The 25,096-nt window shown below is 39.6% G+C and overlaps 1 long non-coding RNA gene across 1 annotated transcript in view; it reads right to left on the bottom strand.

Annotated features, from left to right (window-relative positions):
• Positions 1-24,573, bottom strand: part of LOC110468258 (uncharacterized) — a 29,977-nt gene extending 5,404 nt beyond the window's left edge. The window contains exons 1-3 of the long non-coding RNA XR_002465059.3: positions 24,141-24,573; positions 17,763-17,840; positions 17,179-17,273 (exon numbers count right to left, since the gene is read on the bottom strand). This is a non-coding gene — a long non-coding RNA (uncharacterized LOC110468258). The remainder of the gene's footprint in view (positions 1-17,178; positions 17,274-17,762; positions 17,841-24,140) is intronic.
• Positions 24,574-25,096: the final 523 nt, after the last annotated feature.

Below are 25,096 nucleotides of genomic sequence, written 5' to 3'. Positions count from 1 at the left end.
CAAGCCCAAATTTCTTAAAGTTAGAAAAATGACTAAATTGTTTTCAAGAGTTGAAAGCTTCTGAGGTAATGGAGGGAATGCAGTAAAAAATGCTCACAGGGCAAAAAGGCAAAGGACTAGAGAAAAAAGGCTTCTTTGACAGCCCCTACTTACATTCCCAGTCTCCTTGAGGGCTGTCACATATGTGGAGCCAAGAGACAGCTTTTTATCTGCTCCTGACACAGAGCTAAGCAGAGGTGTGCCATCCCAGAAAACCCAATTTACAATTCATGCTGTTGCTGGGCCTGAGAAAGGTGGCCATAGCTGTGTCCCCATACATCCAAAAACCACCTCAGCCAAAATGGAAACATCCTGTGGGAAGAGGGTACACTGATCAGCTTGTCACTGCCTCTAACAGCTCCAGATTTTGTCAGCATGGGAATGCACACACTTCTATTTGGTTTCCCCCATCCAAGCAGAAAGACATGCTGCAGCTTCCCTCGCTCACATTTCCACTCCATGTGAAGCCAGCAGCAAGTTCCTGACATACATTCCCCTTCCCAAACTGGCAACAGCTTCCCCCAGTGATTGGAGCACGCTGCTTCCATGTGCACTGTTATAATGCAAGACGATCTTATTCACCCTCCATCCCTTTCCTAAAAAAAAAATTAACAAAACTCTAGCAAAGTTCACATTTCCCTTCCGTATCTTCAGAAGTGGCATGCCCTTCTTTGCTCTGAGGTTATTTATGGTGAAATCAAAGACTCCTGCTTTCCTCTGAGTTTCCTCAATGAGCTCCTTCCTGGAAGAAATTTTACAGCCATCATGATTCCCTGGGGTGCAGTTTGATCCTAAAAAATTCTTGCAGGTGCCTCTGTGAGATCCAGCATTGAGGTTTCTCTGTTTGATAAATTACTGCCTTAAAATTTGAGACATAATAACCATTCTACCTTTCCAAGGATTTTACAAGTAAGGAGTAAATCACAGTATTGAGGAAAGAGGGTTAAACTAACATATTTTACTTCGCATTTGCTGTGGAAATTTCCTATCTCAGAACTGCTAAAGACAGTAACTCACCAAACCACAGGCTCAGTCACGCATTTAAGTCTGAAATGTGGTGGGAATTGATCTTCTCAGTCCACATGAGGACACCAAACAACACCCACTGAAAAACCCATCGTCAGCACCCTGGAACAGGTCCTGCACAGCATCTTGCCTCTCATGTGTGGAAGTAATCCCTACCATCTAACACATGCTTTGAGGCACATCTGAGGTAGAACTTACTGTTTCATAGAATCATAGTATTATTAAGGTTGGAAAAGACCTCTAATACCATTGAGACTAACAAAGCACCACCATGTTAGCAGTAAGCCATGTCTCCAAGGACCACATCCACACATAATTTGAACACTTCCAGGAATAGTGATTCCACTACTTTGTCTATTCTTACATCCAACTACTCTTTCACTGAAGAAATTTTTGTCAGTATCCAATCTAAGTCTCCCCTGTTGAAACTTGAGATCATTTTCTCTACTTCTGTTATTTGTTACCTGAAGGAAGAGACCAAACACACTCAGGCTGCACCTCAAGGTACGTGACCATGAACTGCACCTGCCAGGTGAAACATTGATGTGTGCTCTGAAGCAGACCTCTCCTGTATATCAGTGCCAATAGGGGATTGTGCATTTCATCCTCTGATTTCATCATCACTGATAGCAACAGATCTCAGAAAATTATGTGTGATTTAGATAACCAGTCATAGAAACTGTACCTCTTCAACCTTTCAGCTACTGAGTCTTTTGGAACAACTTAAGATGTAATTAAGTGTTCAATGCTTTTGCACTTTTTATTATATGTTGATGCTGGTTTTTATGTCCTCATTAATTTGCCAATGAAACATGGCACAGAGAATTCATGTGTTTTGCTGGGGACAAACTGGTTAGAAGATATGTCAGGAAACTACACATTAAAATGTTTCCTACTTAAAAAGCCGAAGAATTTAATGTAAAGATACTCTGATAAATGTAATGGTACTGCTGATAAAACAGGTTTTATTTTATTTGTGCTGAAGCTAGTTAAAGGAGAAAAGTTTTATATTATAGAATCTTGTAACTAAGGGAAATTTGCATCTTTGAAAAGGAAACTTTACTCCTGTAAGTTCAGGTTGTTGGTGTAGGTCTTCAACAACAGAATAGCAAATTGGTCATTTCTTCAGGTACATAACCATCTGTTAGTACAGTGGCTTTTTCTAATTTTTTTTTTATTTCAACCTCCATCTGCTCTTCTTTAGAATGGCTTACCTTCAATCTAAGAGCTTCAAGGCACTGAATAAAAACTGCCTTATTTGAAAAGTCCATGGAGGGATGTAACAAGCATGGCAAAAACAGTCAAATCCATCTAGGTCTGCCCTGCTTGATGTTTCTACTAGCTCAGTTTTGTTAGTCTTATCTGAGGGTTCATCTTTTCTTTTTTATCAGATTACAAAGCCTGATTCTTGCTTCAAAAAAAATTTTTTTTTTAATTTTCCAAACACAGTGATGCTTTTGGTCAAGAAATTTTACTTGATGGTGATTTTTCCCCAACACATATTTATAATTTGGCTCTGCATTCTATCAGTTGCCATTGATTCTCCTTAGATATTTCCCAGCAGTCCCATGCCAGACCCCAAAATGGCTCAAGGCTGGAGTTAATATTCTCCCACTTGTTTGATAAAGAGCAGAGGCATTGAATGAATATTCCAAAACAGTTGGCCTAACTGAGGAAACAAAACAACTCATTCCTCATCCTCAGAGTCAAGTGTTTTTTCCCAGGAGGGCTTTAAAAAAAAATAAAATTAGCTTTTTGGGTTTAGTTTTTCCAGGACAAGGATATTTATGCCAACAAAAATAGATAAGGAAATAGAATGCTGTCTACCTCCTTAAGAAGTCAACAATCCCATGAAAATGTATGGCTTACTCAGCTCTTGGTTAATGCCAAGTGAAGCTCATGGCTCCATAACTGAGAGCTCTGGATGAAAGCAGGAACCACCTTGCCAGGAGTGCTGTAAATGCTAGGGAAAATGCCATTTCCCTAGAGGAGGCTGCTGCACGTTTTATGGTCATGTGAGTGCTTACAATTCAGATCTGTCTATTTATGTTGCCCTGTGACTAATTGCATTATACACACCTTGTGGGGGCCAGCCAGAAGCCCCACAGCCTGTCATCTCTCCAGTAAATCACACTAATCAAAACTGAAATGCCCTTTTCTTTCTGTTTCTTTTCTTAAATGTTCTTTTTTGAAGTAAGAACAAAATATCAAGAGAGAGAACTGTAGTAAAGAAGAAATGGTCTTGAGGCACACACCCAGCCAGTTTATAGCAGCACAGGGCTGCTGCACACAGGTCAGAAAATGCCAGTTTGCACAGGCAGAAGAATCTGGTTCTCCAAGGTCACACAATTCAGGTGATGTTCCAGTACTGTCAAGAAGCTAATGGCTTTTGGATCAAAGTTCACATTCAAAGATGAGTTTTGGGATGGTTGCTCTGGGACTCTCCCCATCACAATTTATTGACTTGTTGAGGTTTTAGTCTCTCTAACTTTAGAAAATACTCCAGTTTTGGAAAAGGTTCAGAAAGACAATGAGCAAAAATGCAAAAGAGGAAAAAAGGTAGCTTCTCTTTATTTCTTAGGCTATTATTTACTTAGCCATTTTCAGCACTCTCTCAGGGCTATGGAATAAACAGGGTTCTGTGTTGATGACTTTTTTGGGCTTTGTCCTAGAAGCCTCTTCTTCTCTGAAAACAGGCCAGTGGGCCTTTTTGTGTTCAGCACTGCTTAGTAAGGATGATCCTCAACTCCAACCCTCTCTTTCTGCCCCTGGTTCTTTCACCCTGTGGCAGGCCATATGGCTACTTTCTGCTTATGAGCTGTCTCCCAGTTGTCTTCACCCTTTTTCCCCCCATGGGTAAAAAGGACATTATTGCTATGCACTAAACATTAATGATTCATATTTGTAAGGGCTGAACTAGTAAATTTCCTGGATTATACACCTGTCTCCTCTAGAAGGACTAAATGTACCAGCAGTAGGTGGACTTACTCAGGCTTCTATTAAGCAAGAGCTGTGGGTGGTTTTTCAGTCCAGCTGTCAACATGTGACTTATTCTGCACTTAGATCAACTATGTCAATGGCAAGAGTAGGCTTCAAGCCTGCTATTGAGTGGAAGGATTATAATAATTACTGTCACTATTGAATATCTTGGAAATGCCAGTGGATAGGCCTAGAGCCCTGCATATCAGCTAAATAAATAAGAGCTTGTTACTCACAGGATGAGAGGTCAAATGCTGCAAAATGTTTTAGGGCAGTCATTCGTGGACAGAAAATGCCTACTGAGATATCAGCCACAATCACAACTACCTCCTGGCTCTTTTGTGAATTTACACCTCTAAAGGGACCAGGAGCTGCAACTTGTTACACAAGGAACTAGGAAAGTCAAGTTGTAGAGCTGGCAGATGAACTCTCCCCCACAGCAGAGTACAAAACTTCTTTTCATCTTGTCATACTAATATAATGCACAAATTTAAAGAGTCCATGGTTAATTGTCCCTAAAAGAAACAGGTTGAGGGGATACTCAATGCCCTGACAAAAGATAACAGGTCAGCAGCCCAGCCCTCTCAGGGCTGAGCTGCTGATTTCACTGTGGCTGCTGATTCAAGCACCCTGGGAGAGAAGGGACAGCCAAACCTGTTTTGGTAACCTCTTACACCTTTGCACTTGGGGTGCACAAGGCACAGCTGACAGTGTCATTGTACCCACTCAAAACACACACTCCTCTCTAAAGAGAGGTGAGAACTACTTACCTAAATGTGGTCAGTAACTACTTAAAGCTAAAATTTAGGAATATTTGCAGTTATCAGGTAAAAAAATAGTGACAGCAAACTCACTGGAGACTTAAAATTTTGCTACATTTTAATAAATAGATGTTAATTATCAATGTAATTTATCAATTAATCTAATTACAAAAGTATAGGTTATGTATATGTAACTAATTATCAATCAGCTAATCTTCCATTAGCTTGGTTTTAGTTACTTCTTCTTTAATTAATAGATTTTTACTTTGTTTGCCTATGACAGTAGTGTACTCCACAACCCAGAAGATAACTCCTTATCCCCATCCCCCAACCTCATTTTTCCTGCTCTGCTTTCCATAGACTTGACATTAAACTGGACTTCTTTCCCTCCTGTTCACCAACTCCTTTTCTACTCTACCCAGCAGCCAAGGGTTTCATACCACAGGCAGTGGGAGAGTCCTCCCTCAACCACAGGAGTATGACAGGTGGAACAGCAGCAGGGAGCAAATGCACTGGCTCAAGCAGAAGGGTGAGGGGCTTCCATGTTATCCAGAGCAGGGACAAGGTGGCTGCCAGTAGCTGGGACTGACTGTGAGGTTAGGATTTTGTCTCTCACCCCTCCCAACTCCAGCTGCATGGGAGGATGATCACCTTCCCTACTGGAGCACCACAAAGCTCCCTTGGGGAGGCCCAGAAGAGGACCACAGCCAAAGGGCTCACACCAAGTACCACCAAGAAGCAGCACTGGCCTTTTTGTGGTGTGTGATGGGCAAGGAGGGGAGGGAAACAGGGAGGCAGTGCTGTAAGAGTCTCCTTTTCCCTGCAAGCTGGGGAGACACTGGGTGGTGATGACATGCCAGTCTGGATTAGTGGGCAGGTAGTCAGGGTCATATTTGGAGCAGAAGCAGAAATGCTCTTCAGAAGTGTACTCAGGAATGCTAATTCTCCCTCTCACATCTCTTACACGTGGAATATAAGAAGCCCAGAGTCAAACAACACACAAAAAGCTCTTCTTACCTCTTTGCTCTCTTTCATTTCCTCTGAAGGTCCTCTGACTCTCATGTTGCTCAGGGTTGATGCCATGTGAACTGATTTCCTTCTGCTCTTCTCACCAGGCAAAGTGCTTAACTGCTGCTTAGGAGGCAGATTCAGCTTTGTGGATGTTTCTTTGTTATGCTCACTTATTTTCTACTTATTCAAAACGAATACTGCATTTGCCCAACAAATCTTTGCTCTGACCAGATATTTCCTTTACTTCCCAGAGCTCTGTGGGCTCACAGAGTGCAACAGACACTAGAAATTTGGTAACAGGCTGCTCACAGTTTCTGCATTTCTGATGTTGTGTTGAGTCATCTCAGCAAACATAATGATACCAACACTGTGAACACAAAAGTGGCCTCTCAAGAGCCTTGTATTAATAATTTCTGTTGTCAGGAACACCATTTTAATCCTTTCCACCCCTACAGAGATGCCAGACTTACAAGTCCCTTAAAAAAAGATATAATATCACAGTTTAAACATCTTATTAAAGTTAAATGAAGGGTGATAAGTATAAACAACTCATTTAGTGAGAAGACCAGCATAAAAAGTTGACAAGCAGAAAAAGGAATTGGAAAGATTAATTTGTAAGGATGCAAGTCTGGTGATAAGTCCTTGAGATGCAGCATCTTGTATTCAAGGATGCCACAAAAAGTGGTTTGGCTCTCGGAATATTAAATGTTACTCAAATTGTACAGGAAAGACCTACACTGTTTAAATTAACACCATAACACTCTAAGAATCTCTATCCACCTATTACTTCTGTCAATGCTCATACTTCTGCATTCAGTACATTGAAATGTAGGGACAGCCAGGAGAATCAATTTGAATAAATATTTTAAGTGAAGTTATTGAATAGTAATAAAATCCTGAGTGGTCACTCTTGGAAGCAGAATATCTTAATTTCACTTTAGCTTATTATTTTTTGTAAAAAGTTAGGTTGTTTTGTGGGTTTTTTTATTTGGGGGGTTTGGATATTTGGTCCAGGGTTAATCAGAAAATGTCCAAATGAAACTTACTAGAGAAAATCCCTATTTCTCATTGCTAATTTTTTGTTTTTATCAAACTTTATTATTTGGTCTCAGGTTATCTATCGAAGTACTGGGATTTGTTCAGAACAAGTTCACAGAGTTCATTATTAGTAATATATCTTTGCATAATTCATACATCTTATGAAATTCAGCAGTTTCCAGATGGATGGTCAGCACCACCCTGCTCTGAACAAATTGTGCTATTCCTTTGTAAGCACTCCTCTGCTGCATTGATTCTAGTTTGATTTGGATTGAGAATTTCCTGATGGAAACTAAACATGTAATAACACAGTCTTGCTATAGCCATTTTTCTGATAAAAATCACTCCTTTCAGAAGCAGCAAAGAAAACTAAGTACTGCAGCAAATGAACCATGCAAAATTATTTCTTCTCCACACTGATGACAGGAAGCATTTAAAACAGCTTTAAATTGTTTACTGTATGGGCATAATGGCACATAGGACAATTAGTCCAGTGTGAGATCTCCTTTGAGGCTGTATTATTTATTATTATTTAAAGATTTTGGGAGCATCTCTTTCTGTGGTGGTGGTTAGGTGCTTATTTGCTCATTAGAATTAATAAATGATATTCACTTAGAAATAACTGCCCACAATGCTTGCAAATATAGATACACACATTTCATCAGATTGAACAGAAAAACACATCAAGCCAATAAGCAGGCTAAACCTTAAACTCAGCATCCTATCTACAGCCCAAAGTCTTGATAGACTCAAATGTTGTCAGAGAACTTGAGAGCACAGAGCTGCAGTTCACTGGCTGCTGTAGTCGGCATTTCATGCCGGCTGGGTTAGCAAGCTTAGAGCTGAACTGGCAGGGACAGTGTTATGCCTTAAATAAGTCTAGGCCCAGTCTAAAGGCTTCTTTCTTACATAACAGTTTGGCACATTAGACACACACTGGGTCTAATGTGGTTTTGTGCAGGAAACCAGATATCCTCCAATCTGAAGCCCTTTGCAGGTTAGACTTTGCTTTATATAAATGGATCAAACCATAGAACACCCTTAACTTCTGCTGCCTAAAGGCCTTGGCAGAGATGTTGAGGCCCTTATGAGGATCTGAACCAATGTTCTCACCCACCAAAAATGTGGATTTAACAGAAATGGGATGCCAGATCAAGCACAGAAGCCCTGAGGCACTTCTGTGAGCAGGTAAAGGGTCTTTTGAGAACATTGTAAGGAATAAGCTAAAATCAAAGTCTTCCTCCTTGTAAAGCCAATTGAGCAGTCCCAGAACCAGCCCAGAAGACCATGCAGCAGACAAGTGATGGATTTGGCCTCAGGCCACACAACCACTCTTGCCTGACAGGCTGAGCCAAGATGTTATCTCCTTCTCTGGTTTTGAGAAGGAAAGCTCTTAAAAATTCATTAAGCTGTAAAGTGAGCAGAAGAGATGGGCTAGTGATCAGGAAACTCACCTGGGAATGAAAAATCCTGGGTAGCACACTGTGCTTTAAGGTCCTTGGAAGGAAAAGTGTTTAAGAGAAATCCTTAGACAGCTACATCTAAGGCTATCCAGGGTCTTCAGGTCTATGAAAGATTTATTAATGCAAAAGCTGTCAAAACATCACGATGAAAATGAACACTAACTAAATAATTCACCACATATATTTTCCTGCTAATTAAAGATTATAATCAAAAGTGGTAATGATTTTTGCAATCATGAGTTAAGTGTGTGGAAGGAAAAATAACTCTCAAAGGATTTTTACTGGAATCAGTTCTAGGGTGTTGAAATAAGGTTGAAAGAAACAGAACATAAACAAGTGTTAATTAATCAAGCATGCTGATAGCTCAGTATCTGCTTTTTCACAAAATTCCAGGCAGTTCTGTCATTCCCTCTGCAAAAGCTCCTTTATACACCATGTGACCCCAAGTAAATTTTGTCTTACTTTATGAGTTTCCAAAGCTGGAAAATGATCTGATCATATAAATCAAGACATTCAAGACTAGTAATGCTTTTTGACAGCAACCAAATTTAAAATGAAAAAAAATAAAATATTTATTTGATTGTACGAAGCGGTATCTAGCTACCAAAGAAAAGAGCTCCTCTTTTGATTTAATTAGACATACCATCACCCTACAAAATAACCTTGGAAGAGAAGGGCAAGGTCAGAGGAAGCCTGAAAAGAAAAGGTATGTCTCTCCTTATCTTTGGTAAAGTCTGTTGGGGTAATTGCATCCAGTGGCCATGAAGAAAACGACAAGGCTGTTAATAATTGCAGTGATTCACACTTGAATTCATCCTAAAATATAACCTGGCAATAGCACAAAGTATCCGTAGGCACCAGGTGTAATCCATGATGAAATCCTGTGTGCTCCACAGAAGGAGGTAGAACATTCTCTCTCCTTTGAATCTATAAGCAAGGCTATTGTGAAAGGCAGCACTGCAATTCAGCTAACTAAAGAATGTGTCAAATGGATCCTGATGCACTTGATGTGTTATGATAGTCAATTATTTTAGGCTTTAAAAAATGAGTGATATGTATTTTATCTGTCTATATCTGTATGCTTCATGCAAGGTTAAGATTTCTGTGCAGGAGAGAGAGATAACATCAGTTCACATTTATCAGGGCAAATCAGAAGTCCCCTGAGGGATACAAACTCATATCCCCTTGTGGTCCCTTAGTCCACCCACATCCCCATTTGTCCTGGGGTCCTACCTGGCAATGCACATAACTCCTTGTATGTGGAGACCCGGACTCTGAAGGACAACCACACTCTGCACAAGACAGAATTTTCCAAAACTCTTGTACCTACAGCTGAGAGGAAATTTTATGTATCCAGAACAGTTACCCAAGTGGTCCTTGGAACATAAACCCAAACAGTGGTTTCAGCCACCTATGCTTGCAAACATCTGGTAAATCCAGAGCCAAGGTCCCCAGACAGAAGGGAAGTGTCACACAGAGAAAAACAAAAAAGAAGCTAGATCATTTGCTTTGTTGTACTGTTTTCTATACTATTTCTTTCCTACTGTTTACAAATAGACACTTAGAAGAGTACTTAAGATTAGTTTGTGTGTGATTAAAAGATTACAAAGTACTCATATACAACAAGTTATGTAAAGTCCTAATGAAAGTAAATTCAAAAATTCATCTTGTCAGAAAAAAATATGGGAAAAAAATAACATCTTCTCTGGCTTTTTGCTTCGTTTGTGTTCAATTAAGAAAAGAAAAATTGTTTTACATGAAGGAAAGTATAATTTACTCTTCTGCAAAATTATTTCCTTCTAAGTCATTCAAGATGAACTTACAATTCAAATGCTAAATAAAGTGGAAGAAAAAAGAATTAAAATGAGCAGAATGAAAAATCATTGAGCTACATGAAGAATATTTTACTGTATGTTTTAAGCTTACTTATCAATTAATACTTTAGAACCAGAATGTATCAAATAGAAAATTTTTCTTGCTAAAAATGAATGAAATGGTATGCATTATGTCAAAGTAAGATATTTTTCCAGTGTTTGAATATCTCAATGTCTAAAAGTTAAAAATGGACCTGATCTGAATATGTTAGAGATTGACTTTCCTATTTCAAGAAGCTAGTGTCCTCATCTCTACCCATGTGAAATGAATACAAATCACTGCTGAGACAACAGATTTTCAAAATGCTTTGGGAGAAAAACTGTTCTGGAAAGGATCTCAAGATGTCACTAGGTCATTCAGGCAAGATCAACTCTACTTGAATTATGCCTTACTGATGTTTGTCCTACTTTAAAATGTTCTCAGTAAAGTTTCACTGATGGAATTAATCAATAATAATGACAGAAGGATGGGGGAAGTTTACTAATTTTCATTATGGCTTAATTGTTTTGAAACATTAATAATTTTATTGCCTATAATCTTGATGGAAAGATGCACCCAGGGAATTTCCAGAAGATATTAACTGTGTTTTCATCGCACCATTGCACTGATTTGCAGAGGTGAAACAGTCTCTCAGTTACAATGATGAAAACCTGATTTATTTCCTGATTAGTCCTGATTCCTCTCACTGTGATATTAAAGGCACAGTGTGGTGGTTGGCAGGCCATTCCTTCCCAAGGCACCATCTCCTTGCATCAGCCCGGAGTCAAAGGAGCAGGAAAGGACCCTGCCGACCCACAAAGGTCTGAGTCATAGAACCTGCAACAGGAACATCCCACAAATGCCATAAAAGAGAGCAGCAGCAATTTCTCCTCCAAAGCCTGTCTCATTGCTTGTACACACTGGCAGTCCCATTCATGCTGACTGGGCTGCAGAATCAATGCCACAGCAAAAAATGGTTTTTTTAAAGGCATTTTGTGAGCAAGGAAGCCATGTCTAAGCTTTCACTCATTCCACAGGAAAAGGCAGCAAGTATTTTCCTTCATGTAATTCATTTGGGATGCTCAAGGTGAGACATTTCCAGGGTCAGATTATTTTATCTTAACTAAGGATCAGTATTTGCAGGTTAAAAGAGATTTACTGTCACCTAGTAAAAATAGAAGGTTGAAGGAAAAAATCTCAGCATGGAGGCTGATTGCCTTTGGTAGTTAGGGTGCACTCAAACCTACTACAGAGATGAAGTTACACATTTCCATTTAATAGTCTTTAAAAATACTACTGTGGTTTGTGGGGGGTAGAGCACTGGTGCCTGCACAGATGTTGTTCTCCTGCTATTCACCTTCGCATAGGTAAATTTATTTAAAGGGGGTCTTTTGTACTTTTAATGATGGAGTGAGGGGTTTTTTTCTGTGGGAAATAGCTTTTAGGAAGTTGCAAATTGCCCAGTTCCTTGACTGAATAGTAAATGTTTTCCCCCTTCAATTCAGAGAACAATTTTCTGCCTGCTCTGCTGCTGCCATTGGTGCACTGTCCTTGTCATGGCTGGGACTTACTCTCTTCCTGACACCAGCAGTATTTTTTGCTTTCTCAAAAGGAAGGTGCTGATCAAATTCCATTGTCAAAGACTTTCCCTGGATAACCCTTTTTCACCCTCAGTGCATCCTCCCAGCATCCCACAGATCTTTAACTCAAAGGAATCCAGCTCCTTCCTGGAAGAGTGATTCTTTTTTCCTACTGTTTTACCAGATGAAAGTTGAGGGCAGGTCTTTGAGGATGACACAGGAGGTTGGGTGAGAGGCTGGGAAGCCTGCTGCTTGCAATCAGGGAGTAAAGTTCTTGGAGAGGAGTGAGTTAAACAAAATCCTAACATTTCACAGATGATTCTACATGTTCTAATGTAAGTCTCTCTCCTCCTTCTGAAGCAGAAGCAGGCTGTGGTGGGACCTTCTGAAAGGAGATCTCATTCCCCCATCTGGAACTGGGTTGCTGTAGTGATGCACAGAAAGACATAGAGCTGGCTTTCATGGCCTGGAAACAGTTTATCTGAAATGCTCTTACTCTAATACATAATGTTTTACTTAAAAACAATTGTCCAGTCTTTTAATTACCTTTTTCATTGCTTCCTAGGGAACTAACTGCAAGCCAAATCACATTCATTGAATTTAAATTGTTTGGATCTGAGAGACCTTTTCTTGTGGGCTTTTCAGAGGTCTGGTACTGTGGAAGTTATCTGGTAAGAAATGGTGTGTTTCCCAGGAACCATACCTTCAGATTGCTGTGGCTCTTTTACACTTGATCATTAGATGAAGGCAGCAGAATCAAATGTGGAATTCAGCTTGACAGCTGTCTGTAAGCAAAATCTTCAATACTGAGTCTATCCATTGTAAATGGACATTTCCTTTTGTTTTCATGAAATCTCCTGTACCTTCATTCCCTTCTCAGCTACAATCTCCACTCCAAATTGCTGTTGCAGCAGTGTGCATGGTTCCTCCTCCTGGATGGCAAGTGGTTGAACAGTTTATGGATGCTGAGTTTGAATTCAGTGACTGCAAAACATGGAGAGAGATCTCCTGTCTGAAGACAAAGTTTGGAGAGCACTTCAGTCTCTTGTTGCTGAAGTGATGGAATTTGAAGTGTCTAGAAATGCATCAGCTTTTCAGTCATTCTACCACTCCAGATGCCTACATGTCACACTTGTTTTAAACACAACAACTGTGCAAAGGGACACCATGTCTCAGGAAGGAGGAACAGCTTCTAATTTCCATAATTCTCTTTGTTTTGCAGTGATTTCCTTTTCGGCTTCATGTAACGGGGCAGCAAAGAGAGTTTATAATCTGATTGAGGTGTGAGCAGTGTCTCTTGCTTGACTTACAGAACAGTTCAGTTTGACTCCAGAGCTGGTCAGTTCAAACTCTGCAGTTCAAACTCTGCATTCAGAGCATTATTGATACAAAAGCAAGCTTCTCATGTAGGCAGCTATTACTACCCAGTGCTATTACTACAAGCAATGTTTAACCCAGCAAAAATCCCAGTCAGAAGATGGTTTAAAATGGCCAATTCCTTTGCAAAGGTATAAATCTCCAGCAATCAGTGGAGACCTTAATTCATAAACACTATACACACAGACAAATAAAAAATAAAATTTAAAAAAAGGCAAAGAGGCTTCACTATTTGCCTGCACATATAGTGAAAAAGATGCCTGAAGGAAAGGACTTGTACTCATGTGATGTGATTGTAGAGGAGCAGGAGGGTCAGAGGAGGCAGCAGGAGGTATCATCTCCTCCTCCTCCTCCTCATAAAAGAAGGCAAAGCTGAAGTTCTCTGGAACAGTGAAAAGATTCTTGATGATTTTTTAAGAAAAGTGGAAGAATAAATAAGTAAAAGTGCCAGTGTCTTGAAAGGTTCTCAGGCAGCAGCCCCTGCTGCTTAGCCTGATGCTATGCCATTAATATGGAAAGCTTGCAACACATCCTGTGGCACTCCACTGGCAGAAGGCAACCTCCCAGCAGCCAGCCTTGTGCAGCCAAGGTTCAGCTCTGTGATTCTGGGGAGCTGACAAACATCCCCAGCCCAGCAGGAGTCCCTTTCTGAAGGAAGGGAGAGCAGCAGGGAGTGCAGGCTGCAGCAAGGCTGCCTTCAGGAAGCTCATGCCATCAGCTGCTGGCACGTGATGTCTGTAAGTGAGCTGGGATGTTGGCAATGGGTGTTTCTGTATCTCACAGCCAGCAAAGTAAGTGGGGTTTGGAGTAGGTCTGAACCTCCTTGCATGAGGCACATAGTGATTTTGGGAATTCTATTAAACTTTTCAGGTATCCCACTCACAAGCAAAATTTGTGCCTTAAATCCAGTTTGTCTCTCAGCCACATGCAGTTCTTGCAGATTTCAGGACTGCAATTCTGAGTGCTGGTGGAAAAAAACTTGGCTTACAGAACAATAACACCATCATTCAGTGGTAAATCATTACAAGAGGCTGACATGACCCTTCACTGGGTCATGGATCTGAAATAATTCATTAAACATTTTTAACTGTTCACTCAAATTAACAAAAGAATGGGTAAATGTAGAGGCTGAAGTTAACAATAGCTGAAATCATTCTTGTTGTATAGATCCAGATCCACAGTAATGTAGGCACTTGGCTCTGATGAAATCATCTCTGTGATGTTAACTGTGATGGACCAATCTCTAGAGTTATGCTATCATGTCTAACATGAATTCCTACACCTCTCCATGTGCAAACTGAAAGCCATGCTAGGGAAATAAAAAGTTCCCCTGTGGACTATAATGATAACAAACAAAAGAGATTGGCCCTGAGGCACTTCCCCCTCCAAATGACTGCCCATTTGAAGTACTGTATTGACAGAGTTCCCTCATTCCTCACTTAGAAACTTCAGGTCAGACCTTATTTTAGAAGGTGAATTGGAGGTTGTTTGAAAAGGTGAGTTCTGACATGACTTTATTTTCTGAAGCCTGAGAAAAGACAGGTTTGCAAACACTGCCATAGTGCTTTCTTAAGCAGAGACAGCTCTTTTGTTTCCCAAAAGCATAATGTGGTTGGTCTCCCTGAATGCAAGTTAAAACAGAAATCTAAACTAGCTGAGAGAAGAAATTGCATTAGTGTAATTAGAAGTGTTCAGAAATCCTTTTCTGGTTCTCTAGGTACATGAGAGGACAGAGTAGGAAACAGAAAGTAGGAACAGGAGGGTGTTCAGCTTCTGGATATTATGCTACATTGTTCCCTGAGTAAGACAAAGGTGGAAGATGCTGCTTTGCAAGGCAGCAGAGGAAAGCAGTGGCATGCATTTCCCTCCCCCAGATATTTAATTGCACACCAGCAAGAGCTACCTGAGCCAGTTCTCAAAATAGTACAACTCTAAAGACTAAAGAGGGCATCTATCTCCTTAATATCACACCCTTGGAGATGGAAATTATTTGATTTTTTTCATTTAAATTCCTTTCAAGGGGAATGTTGCCAGCTCCCAAAGACCTAGTGTTTACTGAGAAATTAAAGTTGTCATTTTTAGTCTCTCAGATGTCAGTGAAAGTTAAGGAAAAGGCTGGCTTGTTTACATTCTTAGCATGATGGTGGAGAGTAGCCAGCATTAAAAAGTTCATCTTTCCTACTCTTTCTCACATTGCATGATGAAAATTGAAATAAAATCAATTCATCTCCAGGAAGATATGTAAGATTTTGTCAAATGAGCACAGTACCCAGGTCATTTAGATATCCTCAGTGACTGCTTGTGACAGCAAAAATTCATGAAGAATGCATGTGCTTTGAGCATATCCAGAGAGACATGAGTCCATCCATTTAGTAATTGTGCTTTACAGTCTGCTGGAGCATGAACTGCCCTATGCAGTGTCACAGAGACAAATCCCTGCATAACCTCCTCTGGATTATGCCAAGACATCTGAACATTGGAAACCCCAGCACAGATCATCAGCTCTCAAAAACTGGCATAAGGGAAGGCCTCTCTGAGCCCCAGAGACTGGCTAAATGCAGCCCTGCAACCCAAGGAAGCACCTGCCCATCCTTTTTGCAATCTGTGTCATCTGCATGCCGGGCTCCAGCTTAGATAATTAAACTGAATAAATATTTCATCAATCATTTTTCTTAGAGGAGTGGTGACCTGTCCCAACTCACTGGGAGGGCAGTGAAATATGACAGCGATCTAAGCAATGCAATTCTCTAGAAGTTGGGGTGGGCACTAGTGGAAAGATTAAGAAGCCCATTAAGTCCTTATTCTGAATTTTAACTCCCTTTTAAAAAAATAACTTCAGAAGCTACTTTTTAAGTCACTTAAAGGAAGAAGTTGCAAAAGAAAAGCAAGACTGAAAGTGTTGTATTATTCTGAAGGAATATTGGTAAATTTTGGTTCATTAATGCCTTATACTTTGAAGGACTGCTAAGTCTTTGAGAGTTGAGGCACAACCTGTGCACCAGAATCCTTTCATCAGCTAACCCAATGCAACTGTTTGACTGCATTCATCTACTACAAATGAGGCTTTAGGCTTAAAAGTAAGGAAAATTATTATCCATGATTGAAACTCCAATCAGGAGTCTATGGACACAATCCCCTGTGTTGATGGCTTTTATAGCAATCCAAAGACACCCAGGTATGAGACATTACTGTTCTATGTCCAGAAATTATTAAGAAACTATAGGATTCATCAGAAAAAAAGAAAAAAAAAAAAAAAGTTGCTTGCTGAACTGTAACAATTCAAGCTGTTTAACTTCCATCCTGAATCTTTCTTGGAGATCTGCCAGAATCTCTTGGTATCACAGTTACTCAAAATGTTTGGGTAGAGGAAAAGATGCAGATAGTCCTTGCTTACAATATAAACAATATATGTTTTGTAAGCAAGGTTTCCTCATGATGATTGAAAGTTTAAACTAAGAGAAGAAGCAGATGCAACAGATATAAACATTATATATTTTACAAGCTGAGATATCCTGCATTCACCCTGTCTTGTGCACTGGAGTTGCTGTGGTGAGATTGAAGGGTTTTCTTTTGCAAAGAAAAGATCCTGATCCAAGCAATGAGGAAACTGAAGGCTGAAGCAGCAATTATCTTCTAGGGTAGTAGGTTTTTAGTTGCCTGGCAAATTGCAACACCATCCCATCAAAGTGCATCCATGGGGAGAGATTTTCATGCAGTGCTTTCACATTCTACCTACATTGTCCCTGTCTGGCTTTACCAGTAACTCCTGAATTAACTATTTTTATGGAACTCAGAGAAACTCCATTTAAAATGGGACCCTGATTTATCTTTACTCCACCCTCCTGCTGTGCTTCTGGATTTGGGGATGATTTGGTTGTCTTGATATCGACAAACAGTTTTGGATAAAACACGTTTCTCATTTTCATAAATAAGGATTTCCACAGATCTGAAAAGAGTTAGCTAATCAAAGTGCTTATTCAGGCATACTTGCTTGCTTGAACTGTATGTTGGGTACTCAGTTATATACCTTGCACATACATATATGGATACCTTTACAGTCTTGGTCCCGTGATGATCCTCCCCAGTTCTGCTGGTTAAGCCCATTGTGAAATAGAGAAAAAATGTGGCAGAAGGAGTTCTCTCTTCTGCAGGAAAAGAACAGTAGAGAAAAATAGAGAAGGTTACAGTTGTGTCAGCAAAACTGAATACTAAATTTCCAAAACTTGTTCACTATGGCCATTTACACAGGACTGACTCCTCGCATATAACATGAAGCTATCCTTGCAAGGGACTTTTGTCATAACATGGATATAGACAAAAACAAACTTATCTACTTGATCACTAGCAGAGTTTTGTTTCAGCATAAAGATTGAAAGAATGCGGATCTATTCACTGGGAACAAGGGAATGTTTTGATCAGTGGGTTGGTTTTATTAACAATAACAGTTTAAAAATTATATTTCATTATAAGTAATTTATATTATTATATATCATAATATACAATAATATAAATAATATTTAATAATCTGTATTATTAATGTATTGTAGTATATATTATTATTTATATTATATAATAGATTAGATTAGATTAGATTAGATTAGATTAGATTACAATATATTTGCTGTTGTTGTTACCATTATTAGTAGTGGTGGTGGTTGTTGGTTTGCTCCTTTTCTTCTTTTTAAGTGAAAATGCATCAGGAAAAAGCAAAGCTATGGAAAGACACAAAACAAGGGTCTGGTGAATGTTCTGCTTTCTTCCACCCATGATAAACAGGCAAGTTTACTGTGCAGGGCTTTGCTGAGTGAGAACCAAACAGCTTTGGAGTCTTGTGTGTAGTTCAGTGGTTCATCCAGGCTGTGGTAATCTGTACAGGCTCATGTTGCCTTGTCAAGTTTGGGATTTGTACTTCACACCAGTGCTGCACCGAGACTCTTTGGAAACTCTGCCTATACAAATAATTCAGAGCAACAGTCCCTGTCCCTGGTTCTAGATCCTCTGGGAGGACTTTGGGAACATTCTTGCTGATGTCTGTGGGAGCAGGATCACGTCCTGTGACCTTACCAAGTTTCCTATGCTTCTCATTCTCCCCTCATTTAAAAGCCACTTATGAGATTTAACTCAAACTTTCCAAATAATTTCGCTTTTAAATATAACCAAGCCTGGGAAAATTTCTTTTTACAATGGGAAATTTGGAAGTTTTATCTCTGCAGAAAAAAATACTGAAACAAGACGGTATAATGCAAGCTATTATAAACCTTCATTCTTGTGTTTCTGTTAGCAACAGAATGACAAAAAACAAAGCAAATGAATTATTGGAAAGAGATACTTCCAGATACGAAGCGAGACATTAAAATGAAGTAATTTCTATTTTTCAGGGTTGGGATTTGTGAAGCAAGAATATATATTTGTTAGACTGGTGGGAAAAGATTTTGACTGGCTGTGATGAAATGTGTGCACAGCACACAGGTACCTAGGAACAGAAGGAATATGAAAGGTTTTTTCCATTGCAATGCATCTTGCTTGAATAGGCAGCTGGCAGCACGCTGCTCAATTTCTAGGGCCATTGGTTGGGCAAAAGGTAAAATGAAAGCCTCTTTTTTGATCTCCAAACACTAAGATGTTCATGTTCTTAGGGCACAAAACTTTGACTAACATAAATAGCCTTAGAGATAACAGTCAGTGTTTCATCTCCACCTGGGGAAATTCAATGCTTATTTGAAGAGTTTTTTTTTCATTTTCGTTTGTTCTACTTTCAGGAGAAGGACCCAATTCTGCTGTGGCACTTATTTAATATAACTGTTTTTAAGTGACTTCTTGCAGTTTTCATGTTTGTTTGAGATTTTAAAATGTTAAAGAAAACAGTGTAGAGCTTTTTATTCTCTTTGTCAGCATGAGAAAAAAAATCATTAGATTTAGAATTCTAAATGAGAAGATACATCAAGGAGAAAATAGGCCACTAGTCTAAAGAAAAAGGATGTGATACTTACACTCTTGGAAGGACTGGAAAAAAATAAAAACATTCCTCATACACAAACCCTTTAAGGCATTATGAATAGATCTTTAAAAATTCATTTAATTGAATTCAGACTTTCGAATTCCAGCCTGAGGTGACTTGGATTTCTTTGTTAAGTACATTTAAACAAAACTCTTTTTATGTTCTCCTAAAGTAACAAGAATGAGGAAAAAAAATTAGAAATGTGAAATTGCAAATTCCTTTGACCCTAAAGGTCTTCAAATCTGTTTTTAAAGAAAATCTATCTATTAGTCTTCTCCAAAATTGCAGATTGAGAAAATGAAGGAGCTACAAGAACAGTGGCTTTGTACAAATGGATGACATTTTCATCATTACTTTTTTTCTTGTTGACTTGGACTTTCTTTTCCTGCAGAATCAAGTAGAACGAAAGGAACTGAAGCTGTTCTTCTGGTCTCTTGAGCTCTCTTTCCCTGGGTTCTCACCGTGCCTAGAGGGAATTTTGCACACTGGCTGCCAAGTCCTGGGGCCCCCAGGCAGTGAGGGTACCCCCTCCTGCTCCACGCAGCTCTGGTGGGATGGGGAGTGGGGTGACAATCACAAACTCCTGCACTCTCATTTCCAAGCCACCAACGCAGGCACTGAGCTCTGCTCCATCTGTCCCATCAAAGCTGCAAGCCTTCCCCTCTCCAAATCACCAGCAGAACACTTGGACGTGCTGCAGCAATATGTGAACAGCAAATTCTCCAAAGGACTCCAAGGGTCTGTTCATCATCTCAACGTGATTGCTGCGGTCTAATCTCAGCCTGCATTCTTCTGTCCAGGAGGAAAACTTTATGATGGGATATCCTGACCAGAGAAGTTATGTCACCTAATTTTGAATGTCAAAAATAAATTGTTGCTCCAGTCCTGTACTTCATCACAATGTCATAGCCAAAATCCAGAGCTCAGAGACAAAGAAAAGAGACATGGTACCTGAAGAAGGTAATTTCTCTCAAATCTTGCTCTGCCTGCATCTCTCCATTAGCTACTGGATCATACACATCTGATGGGCAGACCCAAAACAGACCTGATCTGGCTCAGCATGAGAAGCCAGTGGTTCGAGGGTCTCCACAAAGCTTATGCCCAGAGGGAGCTGGAAATCTAGCAGCAATTAGTCTTCTGCTTCAAATCAAGAAGGAATGGTGACTTTGATGGGATTACAGCTGGATTCAATTAAAATGTTTTCTAAATCTGGTATTGTCCCTCCTTTTGCTACATACCAAGATGTCCACTGAATACCACTAGCCCTGGATCCCTTCTGGACACTTTCCTCAGCTGAAGCCAAGGCCTGGCAGTAGAAATGCAAGAGAATTTGTTTAATTATCTTTGCCAGTATATTGCAACACATTACCCTAACTGACAACATTAAAAAAAAAAATATTATAATTCATAGTGATATCTCACAGAATTTTTCCTTTGATTTCAATTAATGGATATTATTAGTTCAATTGGTTGTTGTTATTACAGGACTTTTTGTTATTTGCTGAAAGTATTTGACTTGAAATTCTAGAATATTGCTTTGGGGTTTTTTATCAGTCCTTTTTATACTAGTTCTTAAAAGCTTTCAAAGAATTTTGCTTTTTAGATTACTCAAAAAAATTTACTTTCTCCTACCAGATGTATGAAAAAAAGCTTCTTATGTAGTCCTTCTTCTGTGTTTAACTGTATTATTTTTATTTATCTTCTTAAGACTAAAATAAAGAGTATTTTTAAAATATATATTAAAATAAGTGTCTACTTGCATGGCGGTAGAACTTAAAGCCAAACAATATTTAGCAACCAAAACTCTTTTTGCTGCTATTTTGTATGTGTCAGTTACAAATTCTTGATGAAAGAGCATAAGAAACTAGAAATAGAGACAGTGAGAGTCTTTCTGGCATCTCATCCCCAGAGTTTGTGTTACAGCTTTCTGTGGGAATATATACAGAGAGATGAACAAATCTGTGCTCCATTCTGTCACCATCCATTGGGAAACCTCTGCAGTAATTTAAGAGCCTGAGAGGTTCAGAAGACTGGAAGGAAATCTTTGGAGGGATTTGGATGCGCAGCGAAGCTATTTTATCATACCAAGAAATGCACGCTGCTTTATATTTGATGTCTTGAATATTAAAGATACACACATTACAGGCAGTTTGTTCATAGTGTGATAGTGTGACCACACACACACACACATTTTTCCTGCTTGAGCAGAAGACCTTTTTTTATATTAAAGATGTGTTTTATGTGGATTACTTTCCCTTAATCATAAAGTTCAACCAGAAGTCGAAATGTTTTAAAATATGACAAGTTTCAAAAGTATTAATGAAGAAACGGAGCCAAAAAAAAATGAAAAGTAGTAATTATTTAAGCCACACATTGCACAAAATTTCTAAGCTAAACTATAACAAAAAAGAACTAATTCAAAATAAAGAAATTGCTGGTCTTAAGGTGAAAGTTAATACAAAAAGATTACTGTGATATTACTTCAATATATAATAACCAATCCATATTTATGGGTGAACTAATTTAGACACTGAAAGAAGATGTCTGATAATAAATTTAAAATAGAAAAATAGATCAGAGAAAGTGTCTGTGAAAATATTTCTGAATTATTAACTAATTTTAGATTGCCCCAAAATGCCTCTTATTTTGTAAGTATTGTTGTTTGTTGTTGCTGTTGCTTCTTTTTTCCTTTAGTGCTTTCCAGTCAATTTGTCTTAAACCCATACATGAAGACTTCTGAGAGGAAGTGTTATTGGTCCATTTTAGAATTAGATGAATAAAGCCATGGAGCTGCCATTTTGGGGACCCTAGAAGACTAGCAGTTATTTCTCCCTAAATGCTGATGGTCATTTAGGTCTCCCACTCCTTTATGAGCCACCTGTGGAGGAGCAGCATTCCCATCATGTGCACAAACCCTACACACACAAGTAACTGTGAGAAAGCAGCATCTGCCAGCTCCAAATGGTTTGCAAGTGTGAGGATGTTATTTGTCTGGGTAAGTGCAATTGAGGGAGTGCAGGTGCACTTTATGTTTACTTATATTCATGCAGTACATTTGCACAACACCAGGGACCCTGTCTCATTACACTAGTGAAGTTATTACATTTGAGAACAGTTGTTGAACAAAGTGTGTGACCTAAGACCAGATGTACGGACAAATGTAAATACCCAGGTCCTCCAAGACATCTCTGAGCTGCTGCCTAACACAGAGATTTCTCATTCCTGTTTGTTTTAAAGTCCTCAGAAGTGAAGCTCTGAAATATCTCTAAATGCTGGTTCAGGTCATGTGAGCTGCTGAACACACGAGCAGAACCAGCACATTCCTCCCCAACCCAGAGAACTGGCTCGGGGCAGGACTCCCATCTGGGGCACCTCACCCAAGCTTTCCCATTTCTCATCAAGAGTCAGGCTCAAACCCTGGCTACATTCAGGCAAGGTGGGATGCTGGATCTGGGCCTGGGTACTTTTGTATTCCTGGACAAGGGTACAAGGTGAGAAGAGCTGTCCTCTTTTCTCTCATTTCACCCATGAGAAGAGATGGCATTCAGACAATTCCCTTCCATGAGCTACATGTGCTAAATAGGATGTGAGCTCCTTCTTAGCCACACATCTGAGCTGCTGGCAGATAAAATTAAGTCCACATTTACCCACTCAGTGTTTCTACCAGCAAAGGGCAGTTGCAAACGGGGTGTGGGTTTGTAACTCTCATTTATTCCTTACACATTTTACAGACAATTGGATGCCTAATTCAGGAAGCTAGAAGCACACGAATAAGGTTAAACAAATTAACTTATGGGGCCCTACCTACAGATCATTTGCTGCTTTCTTGGTGTTCTAGAAGTATCAGAATTAGCCTGTCAGAACTGATTTTAGGGCAGGAGCTCTGGAGTTCAACTACAACACCTGCCTGTAATCACAGCACTTTGCTGTGCTCATCATGCACTCATTACTAGAGCCAAAAAGTCTGCACTTGACAAGGCCCATCAGCTGGCCCTGTTAAGCCAAGATCCCTGCAGAAGACCTGCTCAGAGTGATGTCAAGTAGTGGCCTCAGACAGAACCACAATATTCTGAGTTCTTTAATTCCTACCCCATAAAACATCATTTTTCAAGAGAACTGCATGTCCAAGATAGCTCTCAGCCTTCTGAAAAAAGGTCTTAATGAGAAAACCAAGAGTCCCTTCAGTGGAATTACATTTGAAAATGGAAGCACAGCAAGGCAATTTGCCTCAGTAACTAATTTCTGATGTCTGTAACTAGAAGCATCAATACTTCAGCAGCCACTGCTTTAGATAATTGGAAATTAGGATGATTCTTTCACAGAAATTGGTGTAAAGGCTGACTCAGCCTGGATTTCCACACTGTGGGTTCCTTTTTAGTGTCAAAATGAAAAGACTTGTGGAAGGATTTTCTACCCATGAATCAGAGGAAATAATTCATTATTGCGTTCAACACAGAAAAAAAATCTATTGCAAAAGAGGTAGGAGACTGTGTTTAATCTGAGCAAAGGTTGCTCAAAGTTTGTTTAAAAAAGAGGAGCTTAAAATGTTCTGGCCCTTTCAACCATTAAAAATTCATTAGTGTTGCCAAGGTAGCCTGAAAACTTCAGGGTGCACAGTGTCTTAATTTGGTTATGTCTGCACACTTTTGGCAAGCTATGTTATCTCTTAGCAACCTGCTCTGTTATCATTTATTATCATTTCACAAAGTGGAAAGCACTGCATACACTGGCAATGTCTGAAGAAGTGTGAGTGATACTTTTCAGAGGATATATGAACTTTTCCATCAGATTTTAGTACATGGAAGCTCAAATCTTTATGCTTCCCTAGGACTTTGATAAAGAGGCTGAGAAAGCTTGTAAACCACAGACTATTTCCTTCTTAAAAAGAACTCCCTTAGCAGAATAAATCATTATTATTAATATGCAGGTAATCAGCAGCATAGCCTCCAAGGAAACCACAATGTCAGACAATACTTTCAAGGTAGTTTAAAACTGACACACTTACAGCTCTTACCTTTTTGAGGCAGTAGAGCAGAACTGCAGACATGGCTAGGTAGCAGTTTCTCTTCTTAGAAGTATTTAGGGCTGCAATAGAGGAAGTTTTTCTTCTTTGTGCAGCTTTCTTCCTGCAGTTTGTGGCTGTGACAATGCCAGCAAATCTCCTGCACAGAGGGAGGCCTGGAGAAGCTGGGTCCAGAGTGTTCCCACTCACCTAAATCCAAGGCTGTGCTCCTGGGTATTTCAGTGAACTCTCAAAGCAGCCTCAACAAAGAGTGATGGGAACCATCAGTACCGTTCCCTCTGTTCTCCTTTTCCACTGCTTTATTATTCACCTCTACTTTACACCATGATTTTCAGATTTGCAGTTTAGCCTGGGGGACTCTGTTTTGCTGCCTTGCAAGTTAATGAAATTTTGCACATTGGCAGTTTTCCTCTTTGGGCCACTGAGACCTGTAATACACAAACACAGATTTACCCGGGGGGAGGAAGCAGCCAGAGGTCAGTGTCCTCCACACTCACTCTCCTTGCAGCACCATCTGCTTCAAGTCCCATCACAAGCAGAGGGCTGTGCAGATTAATAGTCGCTTTTGGCAATAATGAAGGGACCCCACTCTAGCACAGGTGTCCCCGTACATACTGAGGAGCTAGAGCAAAGCATACCCCTCCAACATGAATCTGCATGGTCAGGTTTAGGATCAGGGATCTTTTCTTATCATCCCAATTGCTCCCTGAATTTTGTTTTGCTGGCATTTCACAGAAGACACCTTGATTATCATTGGCATTTCAAATGCAAAACAAACGGTGTTGCAAAATAGTCAAGAATAAATCACTCTCCACATACAAATGACATAAAATTGAACAAGTCAGCTGAATATTAATTTGTACTAAAAAGAATTTTCTACTCTTTCTTTTATGAGTATTATCTGCATGACTATCTGTAGATACATACGTAAATATTAAATGATTTCT

The sequence above is a fragment of the Lonchura striata genome, chromosome 7 (assembly GCF_046129695.1).
Source record: "Lonchura striata isolate bLonStr1 chromosome 7, bLonStr1.mat, whole genome shotgun sequence".
Taxonomy (NCBI): Eukaryota; Metazoa; Chordata; class Aves; order Passeriformes; family Estrildidae; genus Lonchura; species Lonchura striata.
This window is presented reverse-complemented; position numbering and strand designations above follow the sequence as displayed.